Here is a 21,031-nt window from a genome sequence, read left to right on the forward strand (position 1 = left end):
CCTTTAAGTATAACCTATGGTTATAACTAACATTCTGAACTTGCCTTGATCAGTGAAAAATCTTGACACATACTGCTCATTAAGGGTCAATGATTTTTCCTCAGTTTAAAAACCACTTCCCTTAGTTTACATATTAAGATCATTTGAATGTTTTATTTCACCTTTAACTTAAGGTTTGCAGTGAGCTTCTCCACATGTATTGAAAAGTTTTAAAACTTTGTCTATATTCTCTTAATGGAAGATTTCGCAGGATAAGATTCTGACCTTAGTTACACACACACATGGGATTTGCCTGTATCACTTGCTACTTTCTGAAAAATCTGATTTAGTACTGCCATAAAATAATGGTAGACTGGCAGATATTTAGGTTGGGTTATGTTTTGCCTTCTTAATTTTAAGTTGTCTCTTTATTACATAAAGGCTTATAAGGAAATCTTTTCTAAAAGATATTGTAGATGCTTAAATCTTCTAATTTCTTATGTGGTGGGTTGTCATAAGTTGGAGATACTTTTGTCACCAAGCTAGAGATAGCAGAGTTTAGTGGAAAATTCTCTACTGGGAGCAAAAAAGTATGAGGTCTACTCCTTGTATTGCCAAAAAAAAAAAAAAAAGAAGTTGAACTAAGTGATATCTGTTGCTACTGCCCGGATAACGGTTGATGGCCCAGGATGCAGTGGATGGACCTTAGTGCCTTTGATGTCTGACCAAGCTCTAAGTATCCCACAGTGCCTGCTTCAGGCATCTTCATGGTCGTTGGAACAAATTGTTCTATTCTATTCCACCAAGGGGAAATCTTTACATGCTTGGGGCAGTCTTCACATACTGTGGGCGGACATCCCCCAGCTTACCAACTTATCTAATTTTCAGCTATTGCAAAGTTGGGAACGATAGTTATTATATTGGACCCCTGGTCAGACCACATTTGAAACATGTTTAGTCTTGGGTACCTGCAACATTTTAGGAAGGACATTGATAATCTCAAGACTATCCAGAGGAGAGCAGTGAGTGAAGAGAGTCAACTTCTTGCTCTATGAGAATTGTTTGAAAGAACTATGGTTGTTTATCTTGAAGAAGAAAAGACTTAGGGGAGAACAGGTATTTGAAGGGCTATTAAGTAGAAGGAGGATTAGATAGATATATTCTGCTTTGTCTAAGAGGGTAGAACTAAAAGCAACAGGATGAAAATTGCAAAGGAGCAGCTTTAGGTAGATGATAGAGCTAGAAAGTACCTTAGACATGATCTAGTTCAGCCCCTCATTTTTCAGATTACAGAACTGAGCCCTTGGGAGCTCAAGTGACTGAAGCTGGAATTTGAACCCAGTTCCCTCTGGTTCTAGACCCAGCGTTCTTTTCATTGTACCATGTAAGGAAGGGCTCCTTAACAATTAGAGTTATCTCATAGTTGAATTAGCTGGCTTGAAAGGTAGTGGATTCCCTTTTAGTTGAGATCTTCAGGCAAAGATTAAATGACTAGTCAGATATGTTGTAGAGCAGAGATGTCAAACTCATGGCTCCCCTGATTTCTGCAAAACCTAAGTGGGAGGAACCTGATTAAAAAGTGCAATGTTTGGAGATGTTTAACAGTGTTAATTATTAACAATGTTAAATGTTGGGAAATGTTTAACAGAATAAATCAAACTACAACATAGATAATGTTGCTTTGTGATTTTCTAAGTCAGTTGACAGCCTTCAGGATCCATTTCTATATGAGGCTAACACCACTCTTATAGAGAAGTTTTTGTGTTTGTTTTTAATTTAGATACAGGTTGAACCTTGGGTGATTTCAGAGATCTCTTCTATCTCTGACATTCTTACAGACATATAGATCCTTTTACTTCTCTTGTCCTGTGCCTTTGAATAACCACTAGCCCAAGTTAAAAATATAGCCACTATGAATACTGGACTAATAGTGAAACATATTAATTTATTAGTTACTCTTTGTGTCCTTCTTGAGGGGAGAGTATACTTCTTTGTTATTTTGTTGAGCTGGTAAACGTTTGGTTATCCTTATGCATACAGCTAGTAGGTGATTGGATGTAGTTTCCCAGGAGTCTTATGAAAGACAAATGTCATACCTCTGCCTATTTATTTGTCTGATTTTTTTCCCTCCCTATTGCAGGGCACCTAGCAGAAATGATTATTCTAAGCCTGTTCAGACCTTCGGCAGTTAAATCAATGAGGAGATTTTTAAAACAATGTGTTTTATTTTGTTTTACCCTCATATGCTTTGTTCTGCCAATCTCAGTCGTGATTTTGAGGAACAGTGAGTTCACTATATCCACAGTACTTACTGCCTGGTGCTTAATAAATGTTTATTGAATGAATTGAATTAGAGAATAATTAGTTTTTAAAAATGAAAAGGATCCTACATATTATTTAGTTCAGTATTCTCACTCTGTGGTTGAAGACATCCAGGAGGCTCAGAGTGCTTTAGAATGTAAATTTCTTGAGGGAAGGAACTGGTTCTTTTTATCTTTGTATCTCTAGTGCTTGGTATATGCACTGATACATAATGAGCACCTAATAAATGTTGATTCATTGCTCAGTCACACAGATATTTAGTGACTGAAATGAGACTAGAACCCAGATTTCTTGATTTTTACTCCATTATTCTTTCCATTGCACTATTTGTTTCCAGGAAAAGGATACATTTTTGTAGTTAGGGGTAGCTAACCAGGATCCCCCTCGTTTCCCCCCCAAAAAAATCACTTCTGGAATAAAAATGAAGAACATATTTTTTAAAAAGTAGCATAATTTTCTATTCTGGTTGCATCTACATCCATGCAAATAAGTTTCTCTTCTTTCTGTCCAGTGATACCTGTTCCTTTTCTCTCACATATTAGGCAAATACATAAATATATTTGTGTACCTATTTAAAGGCATTTGAAAGCATAATCAAATTGCTGTGTTTCATATAAACCCTATTAAAATGGAAGTCTGTTGTTTCTGTTTAGAAAAAAAAATTTGAATTGTGATGAAAACAAAAGCCTGATTTGCTGCAATGATGAAATATAATAGTATATTTAATAGATAACAGAAATTTGATAGAAATGTTATACATTCAGATTCAGAAAATAAGCTTTACAAGGACAGGAGAGGGGAAACGAGACCTTGGAATTTCAGTGGGCTGCCTGTACAGTTTATGAGTCCAGAGAATGAGTTGGTTGCTAAACATCAGTTGTGATTTTGGGCAATACATTCATAGAAAGTAGATCAGACCCTCTTAGAAATGTCATTTCATTTCAATGGTCCCATTTTAGTAGACTCCCTGAAAAACTGGAGCATATCAAAAGGAGGTTGAAGGTAGTAAAGAGACTGGTGACCTTGTCATGGGAGGGTTCATCAAAGAAGCTAGGAATGTTTACTCTGGAGAAGAGAAGATTCAGGGAGGTGATTATCAAATATTGGAAAAGCTGTCATGTGAAAAAGAGATTAGATTTTTTCAGGCTGTCTCTAGATCACAGACTTTCTATTTATTTGTTTGTTTTCAGCGCGCATAATTTATTTAGTTATTTATTTATTTTTAATAATGCATTTAAAAAAAATTTGAGTTCTGAAATTCTTGCTATCCCTCACACCCCTTCTTACCCACTGAGAAGGCAAGCAATGTCATATCAATTATACTGTGAAAGCATGCAAAACATATTTCCGTATTAGCCATGTTGCAAAAAGAAAAATAAAGAAGCTGAAAAAAATTATGCTTCAGTCTGTACTCAGAGTTTATCAGTTCTCTCCTTGAAGGTATATATAGCATTTTTCATCATGAGTCCTGAATTGTCTTGGACCATTGTCTTGGTCAGAGCAGCTAAATCTTTCACAGCTGATCATTGTTACAATATTACTGTTACTGTGTATAGTGTTCTCCTGGTTCTGTTTGCTTAACTTTGCATCAGTTCTGAAACCATCATTCTCATCAACATAACAGTATTCCATCACAATCATATACCACAACTTGTCCAGTCATTCCTCAATTAATGGGCATCCTCTCAATTTTCAATTCTTTGTTACCACCAAAAGAACTGTTACGAATATTTTTGTACATATAGATCCTTTTCATTTTTCTTTGATTTCTTTGGGATACAAACCTAATAAGTGATATTGCTGGGTCAGAGGGTATGCATAGTTTTATAGCCCTTTGGGCATAATTCCAAATTATTCTTCAGAATAGTTGGTCCAGTTCACAGCTCTAACAACAGTGCTTTAGGATCCCAATTTTTTTACATCCTCTCCAACATTTGTTGTTTTCTTTTCCTATCATGTTAGTCAAACTGATAGGTGTGAGGTGATACCTCAGAGCTGTTTTAATTTGCATTTCTCTAAGCAATAGTAAATCACAGGCTTTTAAACTTTGGCTCTTGGGCCACTTTAATGATTTGGTAAGGGCCCATTCTCAGAATTTTAGAGGTTAGTGAAAATAAAGATATATTTTTCCCCATCTAAATTCACAGGCCCCAGGTTATAAATCCTTGCTTTCTTTGGTAGAAGGAATACCAATGGTTAGAAACTGTAGAAAGACAGAATTTAAATTACCATTAGGATAATGTTCTTAAAATTTAGAGCTGGCCACAATGTTAATAAATTATTCCATTAAGTGGTGAGCTCCTCATCACTGGAAGTGTAGATTACTGGATTACTTTTAGAGGGATCATAAAAAGGATTCATTTGTAATAGGGGGACCTCTGAGATTAGACAGTCAGCAAGAATTTATTTTACTATGTGCCAAGATCCCTGATGAGTGCTAGGGATACAAGGAAAGACAAAAAACACTGTTTTTGCCCTCAGGAAGCTCAATTCTAACAGGGGAGATAATATGTAAAAGATTAGGTAATCTCTGAAGGAAGTGCCAGGAAAGGATCTGAGACTTGAAGTAAGTCAGGGAAGCTAAGAGGTGAAGGTGAGCCAGGGGAGCATTTCCAGCATGGGGGATGGTCAGTACAAAGGCACTGACTCAGAAGATAGAGTTATGTGATAGAAAGTAGGCCAATGTAGCTGGATTGTAGAGTGTGGAGGGGAATAAAATTTAAGAGGACTGGAAATGTAGGAAACTGCAAGGGTTTGAAATGATACATGGAGCATTTTATATTTGATTCAGAAGATAATAGGAAACCATTGGAGTTTGTGGAGTAGGAAAGTGACACGGTCAGTGATTCACTTTGTCAGCAGAGTAGAGGATGGTTTGGAGTGGGGAGAGACTGGAAGAAACAGAATCAATTATATGGCTGTTGCAGTTGTCAAGTCAAGAGGTGATGAGAGCCTGTATGAAGGTGCTAGCTCTGAATTGAGAGAAGGGAATGTATATATGTGTGTGTATATATATGTGTGTATATGTATGTTTGTGTGTGTATATATATATATATATATATATATATATATATGTATATATATATATATATATATATGTATATATATATATATGTATACACACACACATACCCCCCACACACAAACTCAAGTCTCCCTGACTCCAGGCCCAGTACTATATCCACTGAGCCATCTAACTGCCCCCATGCTTCCACATTAGTGGCAGGCAAATTGCTCTAGGCTTGGTTGGAAGTCTTGTTACACAAACATGTAATAGTACTGAGGAGTTGGGGAGTAAATAAATTTGCCATCATAGTGGGTTTTCAAGGAAAGCTCCTTGAAGAAGGTTAATTTTGTCAAAGATAATTTCAGGCAGGGGGATTGGTATGAGCAGAAACATGGAAAGAAGGATTAGCAAATTCTGTGTGAAGGATTCTAGAAATTGGTTGGTTGGGAATTAAGGGGCTCTGTTGAGAAAGAAGAGGTGATTTGGGCTGGAAAGGCTGGAAGGAGGGCAGGGTCTTTTTCTCATCTTTATCTAGTTTTTTCCCTCCTCTCTCCCTTTATCAGCTTCTGTGGATTCAACTTTATGCAAGTAGTTCACAAATTACCTTTCTAGCTCTCATTATTATCCTGAGCTCTAGTCCTTTGTCTCTATGTGACTATTTAACATTTTCATCTAATCTTAACCCTCTTTTTAACTTCTCTGTTCTTTCAAGGGCAGAACAGTTCTGCCACTCACCTAGGACTACAACATGAGTCATTCTTGATTCTTCACTCTCGTTTACGCCCTATGTCTAATCGGTTGCCAAGTCTTGTCGATTTTACATCCTCATAATCTCTCACATATGTGCCCTTCTCCCTATACCACAGCCACCCTACTCCAGGTCCTTAATGCTTCTTGCCAGGACTGTTGCAATACCCTCCTAATTGGATTCCCAGCTTCCAATTTTCCACTTTTTAAACTAACATTCACATGCCTGCCAAATTGATATTCCTAAAGTGCAGGTCTGACCATGCCATTCCTTTGCTCTAGAAGATTTATTAATTTTCTATTGTCTTTAGGTTAAAATACAAGTTCCCTTATATAATATCTAAAGCCTTTCACATTCTGTCTCCAGCCTTTCTTTCTAAGTTGATTACAAATTCCTCATTCTCATTTATTTTATGTTCCAACCAAACTTTCTTGCTGACTATTTCCTGTACAAAATATTCTGTTTGCTTCCTCTTGGCCTTTGCACAGACCATTTCCCATTCCTTGAATGCTGTCCCTCTTTACTTTTGTGGCTTGGAAGTCCTAGGATGGTTCAAGGCTAGCTTAAGTACCACCTCTTTTCATAGGTCTTTCCTGATACTTCTAGTTATTAGTGCTCCACCCACCATGTATTCCTTTTTTTAAAAAAAAATATTTCCTGTATTTGCTGAACAAGTACACTGCTTTAGGGAAAAGACTGACTCACTTTTGAATTTGTATCCCCACTGCCTAGCACATAGAAGGCACTTGATAAATACTTGTTGGTTGGATGGTTGATTGAGGGGTGATGTGATGTTGAAGTAGAACATGCCATACAAAGTGAGATAATGAAAATAGTGTTTGAGGAAGGAGTAGTGCAGTAGCTCTGTTAAAATTGGTGAGAGCAGAATCACAAAAACATGATTTCATGCCTGGAAGGAACCTTAAGGTTCATCGAGTCTATCTGCCTACATGCATGAGAACTACCTCTAGAACATCTCAATACCTTTCTTGGCTCTGGAAACTGGAGAAATATCCTTTTTTCCTTTGCAGTGTAATTCTGAACTTTAACAATGACTATCTGGGAGAGTTAAAATTTAACTTTCTCTTTGTTGGGTTGCTATGGCTTCTTTTAATAAAGGCAAGGAGATCTGCTAGATTTTCACAGTAAATAGGTGGCATAAGTTCTCCAGCATTATGTTCCTTGGGGCCTGAATAAAATAATTCTTTTGCTTCTTTCAGTTTTCTTATTCTGTAGTCAATTTGCCTTGCAGACTCTGCAGACTAGAGAGAACATATAATACAGATCACAAAGATTGGGTATTTGCTCTTTTAAAAACCTCAAAACTAGATGACAACAAAAAAAGCACAACATCTGTACTTCTCTACTGTGTTGTGGATAAGCACTAGTTTCATCTCTTTCTTTCTTTCTTTCTGTCTGTCTGTCTGTCTGTCTGTCTTCTTCTTTCTTCCTTCCTTCCTTCCTTCCTTCTTTCTTTCTCTCTTTCCTTCCTTCCTTCCTTCCTTTTTTATTTATTAGGCAATTGGGGTTAAGTGACTTGCCCAGGGTCACTACTAGTTTCATTCTTAAAGAAAAACATTATTTCATCAGTTCCTTTTACCAACTCACATTACATTGGATGTGAAGGCTTGTAGGATTTAGAACTAGAAGAGACATTCAGAAATTAAGTCCATCCTCATTTTATAGATGAGGAACCTGAGGCCCAAAGAGGGGAGATAACTTGCTCTAGGCTACACAGACAGAAGATGGAAGAGCCATTAGTCAAGCCCTGATCTTGTCATTCCAAATCTAATGTCTGTTCCATTATACTAGGCCACTTCTTTGTTCAAGCTTATATTTGCTAAATGTTTCTGTGATGAACTTGAAGAATTTCTGTGGTAATTAAGATTTTGAAATATAATATAATAAAAGAGCTCATGGAAACCTAATAGTTTTCATCCTAGTGCATATATTGAATGCACATTTTCTTATGTGTTCACACTCAAGTTCATTAGTGTTCCATATATGGAACAAAATAAGATCGAGGATGCATGGATTTTACACATTCTTTCTGTATGTATATATACATGTATATCTGAACATTACATTACTATTCTTTTCTCTGGTAAGTCTTCAGTAAATGTAGATGTGAACAGTATCTGTGCCCTGCCAAAAGTCTGGACTGACCCTGTAGAGAGGCATACATTGCATAATGTTGCCACTTTAATGTCATCTCACATTAAGTGGCATAACAATGTCACTTTGATGTCATCTAATAATGGTGTCAATGCATTATAATGAAACTGCCCTGTAATGTCTGTAAACTGCCCTGTGATGTCATTTGGCTAATTGCCAAAAGTGAAAACGAAAGGGTTGGTGACTGTCCAAGCAAGCATGTGAGATCCGTGTCTTTGACTCCCCTGAGTTTCAGCCTGTTTGCTGTCACCATAGTGCATAGGACCAGTACAAAAACATTGTTCTTCTGAAACTATCTTCACTCCACCAAGGCTGTTTTGCTCAGTGTTGCAACTGAGAGATGCCTGAACCCCTTCTCTCATGGAAGCATGCACTTGGACTTAACTGAAACTAGTGGTGAAATAAATTGTGTTGTCTTCTGTTTTTCAGACATAAAAAATGAAACATTTGTCTACTGCAATAAAAAAATTCTTTGTGAATAGCTATTTTTTTCTAGAATATTCCATTTTGCAGATATTTTTATATTCAACAGTTATATAATCAATTATATTTTCAGTTAGTAAAGTGTATTATCTATTCTGTTAAAATATATGAATAAAACTTTTAAGTCAGTTTTCAGACAACTACAAAATAGGATGAGTAACATTTTCAAGGAGGTGAGGGGCAATTTCTTATATTAGATGCTCTGTGTATGGAATACATTTTAAAATATTAGATACTTTATAGAGCAATTATTTTGACAAATAACACAGATGCCCCAGAATTGCTTTCAGTTCCATGAATCTATTTGAAATAATTTTAAAATAAAGGTTTTTTACCTTCAGGGACTATTAGTGTAAACGTACTGAAACCTCAGCTGAATGATAAATCACCGGAGTAAGTTTTGCTCTTGTTCAAACTGCCTCACACATGTTTCTAGTTATCGGTGTTGCAGCCTTTCCTTAGCTTTGCTGACAACTCTTCTATTCAACACGCCTGCAGTTTTGAAAGTTCAAAACAGAGTTGGGGTGCCTTTAACATAGAATTACTTTCCTTCCCAGTATGATCAACTTGAGGAGTATATTTCTTTTCTTAACTCTTAAGAGTTTATTTCAGTAGGAAAAAAAAAAGGTGTTTTAATGCTTTTTGATCTCTGGTGTTTTTACGCTGAACTCCCATAGTGCAGGTGTGAGTGATTGATTCACGTACAAAATATGAAGAATCCAGGTTCCGAAGAAACGTCCTAATCTCATCTCTTCTAAGAAGCCTTACAGGAACAATAGTGGACAAATGTTATAAGTATGCACATTCATCCTTTGTTCGTGTACCAAATAATCATGGAAAAAAGCATCATGTGTATTTATTTGTATCTACTACTCTTACTTAGCTGTGAGCTTTGAGGAAAAATAACCGTGTCACATCTAAACTTTTGATTTGTTCCGATACTGAGCATAGTATTTTGTACATATAATATTTGCCAAATCAATATTTGTTAAATGGAATTTAATTGGTCATTTATGTATCTTATATGTCACTTCATTTCTTTTATGTACTGTGCACATTTATGTTGCTCTAGAAATCAAAATATTTAATGTTAGGATGGATAGAACAAAGATGTTGACAGATGCAAATGGGAGCCCGCTGACGTAATCTGTTTTTTCCAACAAAATGATGCTATTTCCTTTTTCATTAAATGATAGAAATATTTGTTTATTGTTAAATTGAATGAACAGTTGAAATTGTGAAATTAGGGCTAAATTATTAGCACTTGTTCTGCTCACTGCATTACTTTCTTTAGTTATTTAGCTTGAATCTTTATTCTACTTGCACATTCCCTCTCTAGATTGAGAAGCTGGAAATCTTTTCCTTAGTTGTGAACTTAACTCTTTTACACAAGTTTATTTGTTCAAACCTTCCAGGGCAGAATTATCACCTTCTTTCTGTCTCCTGAGACCAGGGCACACACTTTCCCTCTTCCCAAGTGCTTCAATTAGCTTCTGAAAATCTCCCCCCTCCCCTTTATTTTTTGCATCAGGATTTTGTTTTACAGAAGTGCTAATCACATTGGAAGCCCACTGAATGTGTGACTAAAAAAAGGGGGGGGGAGAGAGAGAGAGAGAGAGAAAGAAATTGAAATATACACTTATATTATTATGACAAAGGCCAAGTTCACAACCTCAGTCTTCTGGTACTCTTCTCTCTCTTCTTTCCCCTCAGATATCAAGTCCTATGCATTCTACCTCTATGATATCTCTTGCATTTGGCCCTACTCTCTAGTCTCACCGCCACCACCTTACTTAAAGTCCTCATCGCCTCTCTAGATTGCTGCATTAGTCTCCTCATTGATTTTCCTGCTTCAGGTCTTTCTTCTCTCTGTTCTATCTTGCGTATAGTTGCCCAAGTCACTGACGATGCTACTCCGCTGTTCTGACCATGTCATTTGACTGCTTAAACCTCCTCAGAGGCTCCCTTGTGCTTCTAGGTTAAAATCTAATCTCCTCTTATATTTAAAGCCTTTCATAATTTGGCACCAGCCTGCCTTTTAAAGCTTATGGCGCATTCCTCTCCTTTATTCGCTCTGTGTCATCACATTAATCTGTTTGTACTTCCTCATCCCTGACATTTTGTCTCTCCTCTCTGTGCCTTTTCATAGGCTGTGCCTGGTGCCTGGAATGCACTTCCTCCTCACTTCTGCCTCGTAGCTTCCTTCAAGATTCATCTCAAGTGCCCCATCCTACCTGAGGCCTATCTTGTTCCATCTGTTTCCCCCATGCCCAGCTGCTCATGTGATTGCCCCAGGAAATCACTTTAAAATTATGAAGATTCTTAAATTTGCTTTTCTTTGTGCATTTTGTTTTCCCCAGTAGAATATATAACCCTTGAGGGCAGGGACTTTTATTTTGTCTTCATATCCTCATATCCTGGAATATAGGGTTTAATGATTATTTGTTTAGTGAATGAATGAAGGCATACATATTTTACCACCATATGTTTTCTTGTCAATTATCAACATATAGAATATAGCGTTAGTTATAGAGTTCTGATAGTTGATTGCTATGAATTATTCCCTCTGATCCTGCCCCCCTCCAATGGATATTCACGTTTATCTGTTAGACTGATGGTTTCATCAACATTCCAGCATGTTGATAGATGCTAGAATTCAAATTATGACTAATAGAAAGTTGCAGTTATAGCAGTAATTTCTGCAAATTATTTTCACTCTGAATTCTGAAGCAAAAAAAAATCTTCAAAAAAGTGGTCAAATAAATTCTACTATAGCAGCAATAATATTTTTGCGATTGCTGTTTTTAGGGAGGTCTTGATATTTCTAAAGTCCTGGAAGGGACCTCAGTCTTCTTATCTGTAAAATGGGGATAGCAGCTTCAAAAGGGAGTATTGTTGATCAATAAAACCATGTATGTTTAATGTAATATATAATGAGATAATGTATATAATATAACATTCTGAGAATTATAAAATTCTGTATAAGGTAGGATGATAATGATTAAGAAAGCCTAGTATAGCTTTTTTAAATTTATAGAACTGATAAAACAAGGATCTAATTATTGTTATATAACCTCAAGCCTTTCTAACCTTAGGAATGTTCTGGGTAGAGCACACCTTGTACTCTACACATGTTCCTTCTGATGAAATATGATGCCATACCCTTGAATAAAGTGCTTTCCTTCAAGTGTCAGTTTCTTGATCTGTAGAATGAGAGAATTGAAGTAGATGATACTTGTGGACTTTTTTTTTTGTCTAAACAGCCTATTAGATATTATAAATATTAAATTCAAACAAGGGGTAAGGAGCAGAGTTCTGGGAGCTGCAGTTATGGAGTTAGTATTTAGCAGAAATATTTGTCATGTGATAGACCCTATGCTAGGTGTAGGAAATGGATTCGGGGGGGGGCGTGTGTTGGGAGTAGAGGCACTAAAGAGAGAAGTGTGGTTGAAGCTGGATGATAGATCTGAGATTGTGGAAAGAAAAGTTAATTTCTTGGTAGGAAATAATATTCATAACATACTGGCTATGCTATAAAGTGGAATTTTTTCCCTTGTGGCAATGTGTCTCTAGATCTCTACTTTAATAATAAAGTCAGTAGGGAAAATGGGATTAAATAACTTAGCCAAAATTTACAGGCATCTTAGTTGCAGTTGATTTCATAAAATAAAGGTAACCTGTATTACCATATTGTGTAAAATGCCATTAGTTCCCATTTTGTATATACCTAATTTATCTCCATCCATACAGTTGCCCTTGCTCTATTCCCTTTCACCCACCCACTGATGGATTCATCATTTCCTCTGCAATCAGAGAGATTTTATAGAAACTTTGATCTTTAAAATAACTGACAGGATTAGTCCTCCACTAAAATCCTACTCTAATGCTAACTGGTGGCATGAAGATGATCATAGTTCTTGAGGGCTATGTCAGCAAGGCATAAGCTCAAATAGGTTTTACCAAGATAGGATCCATGATAAATGCTGTAGCCTATTTAATTTTGAAGAATTTATTACCAGAAGTTTGGGCACTAGGTGGTTTTTGTTTTTGTTTTTACCATGGAAGTGCATGAATTGAATAGAAATATGAAATAGTCCTTGGTCCTGGGATCTCTCCTCCCTCTTTCAAGATAAGGACGGGAAAGGGCAGAGAGGATACTAAGTACCACCCATTCATAAAACACTGATTAACATTATTTAATTTTTAGTGTGATTTTGTCTAATGGCCAACAAGTTGACATACTGCTAGACTAGAGGAAATGTACAACATCCCTCTTCACTGTAAATGAAATCAGAAGCTGCAAAATATGTTACCACCAGATGGAAGGATAACTTGCAGATTCTTCTTCTTCAGAAGACAAGAGAACTGTCAGAGTTGATTTCAGTGTGCTGCTAAAGGCAGTAAAAAACAGAATTCCTTGGATATTTCAACATCATGACTTTATTACATATACTGAGACTAATGAAACAGGCTACCATTAAGATAATTTGCAGATTGTGTGCAGCATCAATTGCAGATAATGAAAAAATAGGTATCTGTGAAGGACTTGATAAAACCTCCCAAAGTAAGTTAATATTTAACTTAGTTTTTTATTATTTCCTTGCCAAAATAGGTAGAAGGGAGAATGGAAGATATGATATTGGAAAATATGGTTTGGGATTGATTAATCCTAAAGGAACTACAAAGGTGTAGACAACCCAAAAATTCCATATCTATATATCATCAATATATTTCCCAAAAAACAGATTTGGAATATGCTAAGTATCAAACAACATCACCCAAAGGAAAATTGACAGCATCTTAGCAAGTCAGTCAAGATGCATTTTTGAAAAACTTACTATATTAGGCACTGTGCTAAGTAGTGGGAATGCAAAGAGAGGCAAAAACCATAGTATCACTAACACACTGTTGTTAGAGCTGTGAACTGGTGCAGCCATCCTGGAGAACAACTTGGAACTATGCACAAAGGGCTATAAAAGTATAAAACTACCCTTTTGCACTGCAATACCACTACTAGGTCTGTACCCTTCAAGGGATCAAAGAATAAAAGAAAGGACCCATATATGAAAAAATATTTATAGCAGCTCTTTTTTTTGGTGGCAAAGAAATGGAAACTGAGGGGATACCAATCAGTTGGGCTGGACAAGTTGTGATATATAAATGTGATGCAAAACTGTTGTGCTATAAGAAATGATGAGCGGGATGGTTTCAGAAAAATCTAGGAAGACTTATATGAGCTAATGCAAAGTGAAGTGAACTGAAACAAGAGAATATTGTACACAATAACAGCAATATTATAATGATGATCAATTGTGAAAGACTTAGCTACTCTGATCAGTTCAGTGATCTACAGGGGTGGGGAACCTGTGGCCTTGAGGCCATATGTGGCTTCCAGGTCTGGAGGGGTGGGGTGGCCTTTTGACGGAGTCCAAATTTTACAGAACAAATTCTTTTATTAAGGGGATTTGTTCTGTGAAGTTTGAATTCAGTCAGAGGGCCGAATTTGAGGACCTAGAGGGCTGCATGTGGCTTTGAGGCTGCAAGTTCCCCACCCTGAAAGATAGCTCCAAAGGACCCATGATGAAAAATGCTGTCCATCTCCAGAGAGAGAACTGATAAACTCTGAGTGCAAATTGAAGCATATGTTTTTGAAACTTTCTTAATTTTTGTTGTTGGTTTGTGTTGTATTGTGTGTGTATATTTTCTTTTGCGACATGGCTGATACAGAAATATGATTTTGCATGACTTCATGTGTGTGATTGATATCATGTTACTTTCTCAGGGGTTGAGGAGGTGAGAGGTAGGTAGGGAACTTGGAACTCAAAATTGGAAAATGTTACAAATTCTTTAAACTGTAATTGGGAAATATTTAACAAAATAACAATATATTTTAAAAAATAACTGTGTACAAACAAAACTATAAATGGAAGGCAGGCATCTAGGTGGCCCACTGGATAGAGTGCCAGGCTTGGAGTTAGGAAGATCTGAGTTCAAATCCAGCCTCAAATACTAGCTGTGTGAACCTGAGCAAGTCATTTAACCCTGTTTGCTGGAGAATGAGCTGGAGAATGAAATGGCAGACCAATCCAGTATCTTTGCCAAGAAAACTCCAAATAGGGTCATGAAGAGTTGTACATGACTGAAATGACTGAACAACAACAACAACAAATGGTAGGTAATCTCAGAGAGGAGGAGCTAGCAATGCAGGGAGAAGGACTGAGAAAGGCCTCCTGCATAAGGTAGGGTTTGAGCTATGTCTTATAGGAGTACAAGGAAGCTAGGTATGGAGGTAAGGTCGTGTAAAATTTTAGGCTTGGGAAACAGCCAAGGCAAAAGTATGGAGTTGAGAGATCAGGTTTGCATGTGAGGAGCAGCAAGTAGGCCAGTGCAGATGGATCATAGAGTGTGTGGAGCAGAATAAAGTGTAAAAAGATGGAAAAGGTAGGAAGGGACCAGGTTATGAAGAACTCCAAATGCCAACTAGGGAACTTCAGATTTCATTCTGAAGATGCAGTGACACGATATTTTAGGAAAACAATTTTGGCATCTGAGTAGAGGGATAGATTGGACCAGGAAGAAGCATTAGTTAGGGAGACTAATTGAAAAGATAATGAGGGCCTGTGCAAGAAATACACACACATATACATATATGCATATATATACACATGTATGTATATGTATATGTGTATGTGTGTGTGTGTGTACACATATACGTACATATATGTGTATATGACAAGATTTGACAAGAAATTGGATTTGTAGGGGGAGTATGGGTGGTTAGAGGATGTCACCGAGATTGCCAGCCTGGGTGACTGGGAGGATGATGGTGTGTGTGTGTGTGTGAGAGTACCAGGAAAGTTTGGAGGAGGAAAAGATAATGAGTCTTGTTTTAGACATGTTGAATTTGAGATACTTTGGTGACTTCTAGTTTTAACTGTCCAAGAGGTAGTTAGTTGGAAATGTGAGACTAGAGCTCAGGAGGGAGACTAAGGCTGGGTATGTAGATTTGGATTTGGAAATATCTGATTGGAGAAGATAGTGAAACCTATTGGCGCTAATTAGATCACCAAGTGAGATGGTGTGGAGGGCCTAGGACAGAGCCCTGGAGGACAGTGGTGATTAGTGGGTCTGACATAAATGAACATCCCGCAAAGGAGACTGATAAGTAGTGGTCAGACAGATTGGAGGAGAGCCAGGAGAGATCACTGTCATGAAAACCTAGAGAGGAAAGGATATGCAAGAGGAGAGGGCGATTTATGTTATCAAAGGATGCAGAAAGGTCGAGAAAAATTGAATGTTGGAAAAAGGCCACTAGGTTTGGCAATGAGATCACTGATAACATTGGAAAATGTAGTTTTGGTTGAATTTTGAAGACAGAAGACAGAGATTTTGATTACAGGTGCAAGTCACAGAGATCTGAGTGCAATCTAATAATCGACTGGTTGGAGTAAGGGTCAGGGTAAACGTCAGATTTTTTTAAAAATGGAAAGAATTATTTTTAAGGAAGCTTTCATCTTCTCCTTCTCAGAAAGGGAAATGAAAATAAAGATGGTGACTGTTCTTGCCATTTAATCTTCAGAGGAAGAGAGATATTGTTGCTAAATGCATCATCAATGAATGAATAAATGATATGTTCCCTACCACTATACGCTAATGATCACTGGGCCTTTCCATCCACATTGCAGCTGAATCTTCCTTTTCTGGGGTGTCCTTAATTAAAATGTGATCTCTCTAAGAGAATGGTTTTGCTTTTCAGTATATATTTCCAGTAATACGTGGCACGTAATAAGCATTTAATCAATGCTTTTTCATTCATTCAGTTTATAACATAAGCTTACTTGTAAAACATGGAGAAGGATGGCTAGCGTAGTATAGAGGAGGTTGGCTTTAGAGGCAGACTTCAGTTCAGCTTCTGCGTGGAACACGTACTAGTCATGTGACTTTGGGGCAGGTCACTTAACATCTCATTGCCTTAGGTAACTCTCTAAGAATATAAGCTATAAATGAGTTGTTGATCTGTTTTGGCAGAAGGAGTTTCCACACCAAGAAATTACAAAACTGATAAAATTACAGAACCAAATCCTCATTCCCTTCCTCTCAAAAGAAGGATGACTTAAGTATACAAAACATTATAAAGCATTGAAAAGTAGTTGAGGGAGAAAATGGAAAGTTAAGCCTGAGATCCAGCCAAGTTATATTATTCCAAAAGCTTTTATAGGTAAAGCCAGAAGGAGGATAATGGACAGAAAGTAACGTGTAGCAAGTCTGCCATTAAAAAAAAAAGAGTTCTCATCTTCAAACTAATAAAAGTATTTCATTAGTACTATGTTACCTCTGTACTCAGTATACCTTGTAAGGAAGTCACAATGATACAGAAAAAAAAGGGAATTTTTATAAGTCTTTAGACCTGACAAATGTGAATAGAAATCTGTATTGAGGCAACATGTTCTATATGCAGTGAGGCATTGATTTTTAAGATCTCTCAAGATACTACTGAAAGAATGAAAAGGACTATGGATGGGGTGTGTGTATGTGTGTGTGTGTGTGTGTGTGTGTGTGTGTGTGTGTATTTGTGTTTTAAGTAAACTGAGAGGACGTTAGCAGCTACTAGCTCATATGCTTACTTTCTCATTTCCATAAAATCTTTGAGAATGGTCAATGTGAGCATTTTATCAAAACATGAGAGGGGAGTAGGTGCAATGATTTTCTATAGCATACTATGTCCATACGAGATGTTAATCTTATTTATAGCATATTGCCTACAGAAATGAGATTGTAAAAGAAAAAAAGGAAGTTTTTCCATCTTATTTCATAGAACCTTGTTGGAAGATTTGTGGGGAAACATGAAAAAGAATTACATTGGATAAGAATACAAATGCACCTGAGAATGTTATCTATAGTATGTTCACACTATAACATGAACAATTTCAAACAGAATACTTTCCTCCTTAAAAATCTTGTTGAGGCTCCTGAACTGAGAAAGTAGGAGTTTTTTCTTGTGGGAAATTTGAGTAGTATTAAAGCATGGAACATTTTGAAGGGGAGGGCAAGGTGGGTATGTAAAGAAGCTTAGGGCATCATGAAGCCATGGAGAGTTTCCGAATGGGAAGCAGACAGATATAAATATGGTAGAATTCAAAATTTTCACACCAGTTGACCTTGCATTGAGATGGAGGGAAAAAAAGGAAACTTCTTTCTCTTCTTTCTTGCTCTCAGAGCCAAGAGAACTCAGACTAAGTATTGTTAGTACTGGAGTTTAGCTAAATTATAGGCTTTTGTGGGTTGGCCTGGGAATTTGACCACCATGTATAACATTGTTTCTTTGGGGAAATGCCTTTTGAGTTCCAAACAGCTGACTTAAAACTAAGCTTTGGAACCTTGTGCTTTCCAAAGCTGTGTTCTGCCTTTAGTTTAAAAATGCATATTTTAAATTACGTAATTGAATTCCATAATTATTTGCCATGGATATTTTTCCTGCTTATTATATTGAATACTGTTAGAGCCCTGGGGGGATTTAATATATTTCTTGATTTCATAGGTGTGTAGTATATAATAGGTGTTTAATAAATACTTGTTAATTGATTTATCACAACCCCTCTATTTCTAGTAGTCTTTCTTTGTATTTTTGGCTGAAAAAAATTTATTCCCTGGTGGCTGAGCTTCTGGTTATGTGCTTCCTTTATCTAAGACAAGCTTCCCATTGGGTGACAGATACAGTCTATTTATGAGCCTTTGGAATTTGGATAGGGTATGTCAGGGCTTACTCTCCTTTCTATCATTTCTTATAGCACTATAATGTTTCTTTGTATTCATATACTTTAATTTGTTCAGCCATTTCCTAATTGATGGGCAACCATTTTGTTTTTAGATGTTAGAAAAACAAAACAAAAACACTGCTATCAATATTTTTGTAAAGAAAGATCCTTTCTCTTCTATGATTTCTTTGAGGGTATAAGCCTACTAGTGAAATCACCATACAAAGAACATTCTGTTTAGTGACTTGTGGGAAATAGTTCCAAATTGCTTTTCAGAATGATTGGACCAACACAAAGCACTACCAGAAGTGGAATGGTGTGCCTCTTCTCCCATATCCACCTACTCCTCCAATAGTTGTCATTCCCTTTTTGTTGTATTTGCTCATCTATTGGTTGTAAAGGGTAAAGAGTTGTTTTAAGTTTATATTTCTCTAATTATTATTACGTTAAAGCATTTTAGAAGGTTTTTAACAGCCTGACTTTCTTCTTTTGCAAATCCCTGTTCGTGTCCTTTGACCATTGATCTATTGTGGAATGACTCTTATTCCTATATATTTATACCCAGTTCCCTATATATCTTGGATATCAAACCTTTATCACAGAGATTTGTAGCAAAGAGGACTTGTATGAATTGATTCAGAGTAAAGTGAGCAGAACTAGGAGAATAATTTATACAATCACTATCATATCTGTACAATGTTTTACAACATTATAAAGGAAACTAATTGTAAAAGACTTAAGAACTCTGATCAGTGCAGTGACCAGCTGCAAATCTTAGAATACTGAGAATGAATCATACATCTTCCCACTTCTTGGCAGAGATATGAAGGCTTTGGCACCAGCCCTTAGCCTCTGGAGTAGATTCACTGGAGATTGTGCTGGCTTCAGGCTTCAGGCTTCCGGCTTCAGGCATGTCACCTAAAGCACCCCTGCTTTCCATTGTGCTGACCTTGACCTGTTTTTTTTGTGCTGTATTCTGTGAAGAAGCCTTGATTCCTAAAGCTGCCCTTGCTTGAAGGGACTTGAGTCCCTTCTCTTCATGTCATCTTTTTATGTGGTATAGGAGCTCAGTGGAGTTTTTCTTTGATTTTGTTGTTAAGCTTTCCAGTCTCTTCTTCATTTTTTAATGGCTGTTACTCAGATCTGTTCCTGTAAGTACAGAATTATCTGTAATGCAGATGTTTATAACAGATATTCAGAAAAAAAATGACAGTAAACTTAAGTGGTTCCATGTCACCTTCAGGATAAAATATAAAATCCCTCTGTTTGATGTTCAAAGCCCTTTATAACCTATCTCCTTTTTATTTTTCCAGATTTCTTACACCTTACTCATTATATATATCCTGCAGTACAGTGTCACTATCCTTGCTGTTCCTGGAACAAGGCACTTACCTCCTGACTTCAAATATTTAACTGGCTGTACTGTAGGCCTGGAATTCTCTCTTCTCCTCTTCTCCTCTATCTTTTAGCTTCCCAAGCTTCTTTCAAGTCTTATCTAAAATCTTGCCTTCTTCAAGAGCCTTTCCACATCCCCCTTAATGCTAGTACTACTATCCCTTTGTTGATTATCACCATAGAATCCAGTATCTTATTTGTACCTAGTTGTTTTCATGTTGCCCCCCACACCTTTATTTTAGACTGTGAGCTCCTTTGAGGGCAGAGACTATCTTTTACCTGTCTTTCTTTGTATCCCTAATACTTAGCACAGTACCTGGTAGGTACAATGCCACAAGTGCCTAAGTAGGGACTTAATGCATACTTGTTGTCTTCACACTTGGGAGAGGTTGCATCTGGTTGTGTGGAATCATGGAAGCTTTCTCGAGAAGGTGGCATTTTGTGGGTCTTTGAAGAATGGTTAGGATTAATTCTTCACAACATGACTAATGTGAAAATATGTTTAATGAAAATGTATATGTAGAGCTTATATCAGATTTCATTACATCTTGGAGAGGGGGAGGGGAAAATTTTAAATTCAAAAGCTTATAGAAGTGTATGTTGAAAGCTAAAAATAAATTTATTTAAAAATTAAAAAAAAAGAATGGTTAGGATTTTACTAGCTGAGAAGGAAAGTTCTCCCTTCTAACAGAGAATGGTATGTGTGGAGAGGGTATGTGGGGGGTGTGGCGGGCAGGGCATTGCTAAAGTGAGCAGCATGGGTAAAGGAGGAAAAGCGTATGACTTGTTCATAGGACATTGTGCCACAGAAGGCTGGCAGATAAGGCTGTGGCACAATAGTTTGAAACTAGATCATGGAAAACTAGAACACTGCTAGAATTGGAAGTTTGGATGTTACCAGTATGGAGTAGGGATACATTGAATGTTTCTGAGCAGAGCAGAGGGTGTGATCACATCTGGATATTAATACAGGGTGTCCCAGAAGTCTCAGTGCAGTTTTAAAGCTGTTAATCCTTAGGCTCATAAAGCTTAAATTGGCACCAAGACTTTTGGCACACCCTTTAACATTCTGGCAGCATTGTAAAAGATGGATTGGAGAGGGGAGATACTGGAGGAAAGCAAACCAGTAAAAAGACTATTCTCATATTCTAGGTAAAAATCTAAGAA

General features: G+C 36.9%; 1 protein-coding gene across 2 annotated transcripts in view; it reads left to right on the forward strand.

Annotated features, from left to right (window-relative positions):
- LMF1 (lipase maturation factor 1) overlaps window positions 1–21,031 on the forward strand; it is a 729,514-nt gene that overhangs the window by 168,248 nt on the left and 540,235 nt on the right. The gene's annotated exons all lie outside the window — the stretch shown is intronic.

This window comes from Phascolarctos cinereus, unplaced genomic scaffold, assembly GCF_003287225.1.
Source record: "Phascolarctos cinereus isolate Bilbo 61053 unplaced genomic scaffold, phaCin_HiC Scaffold_4;HRSCAF=312, whole genome shotgun sequence".
NCBI classification, from domain to species: Eukaryota; Metazoa; Chordata; class Mammalia; order Diprotodontia; family Phascolarctidae; genus Phascolarctos; species Phascolarctos cinereus.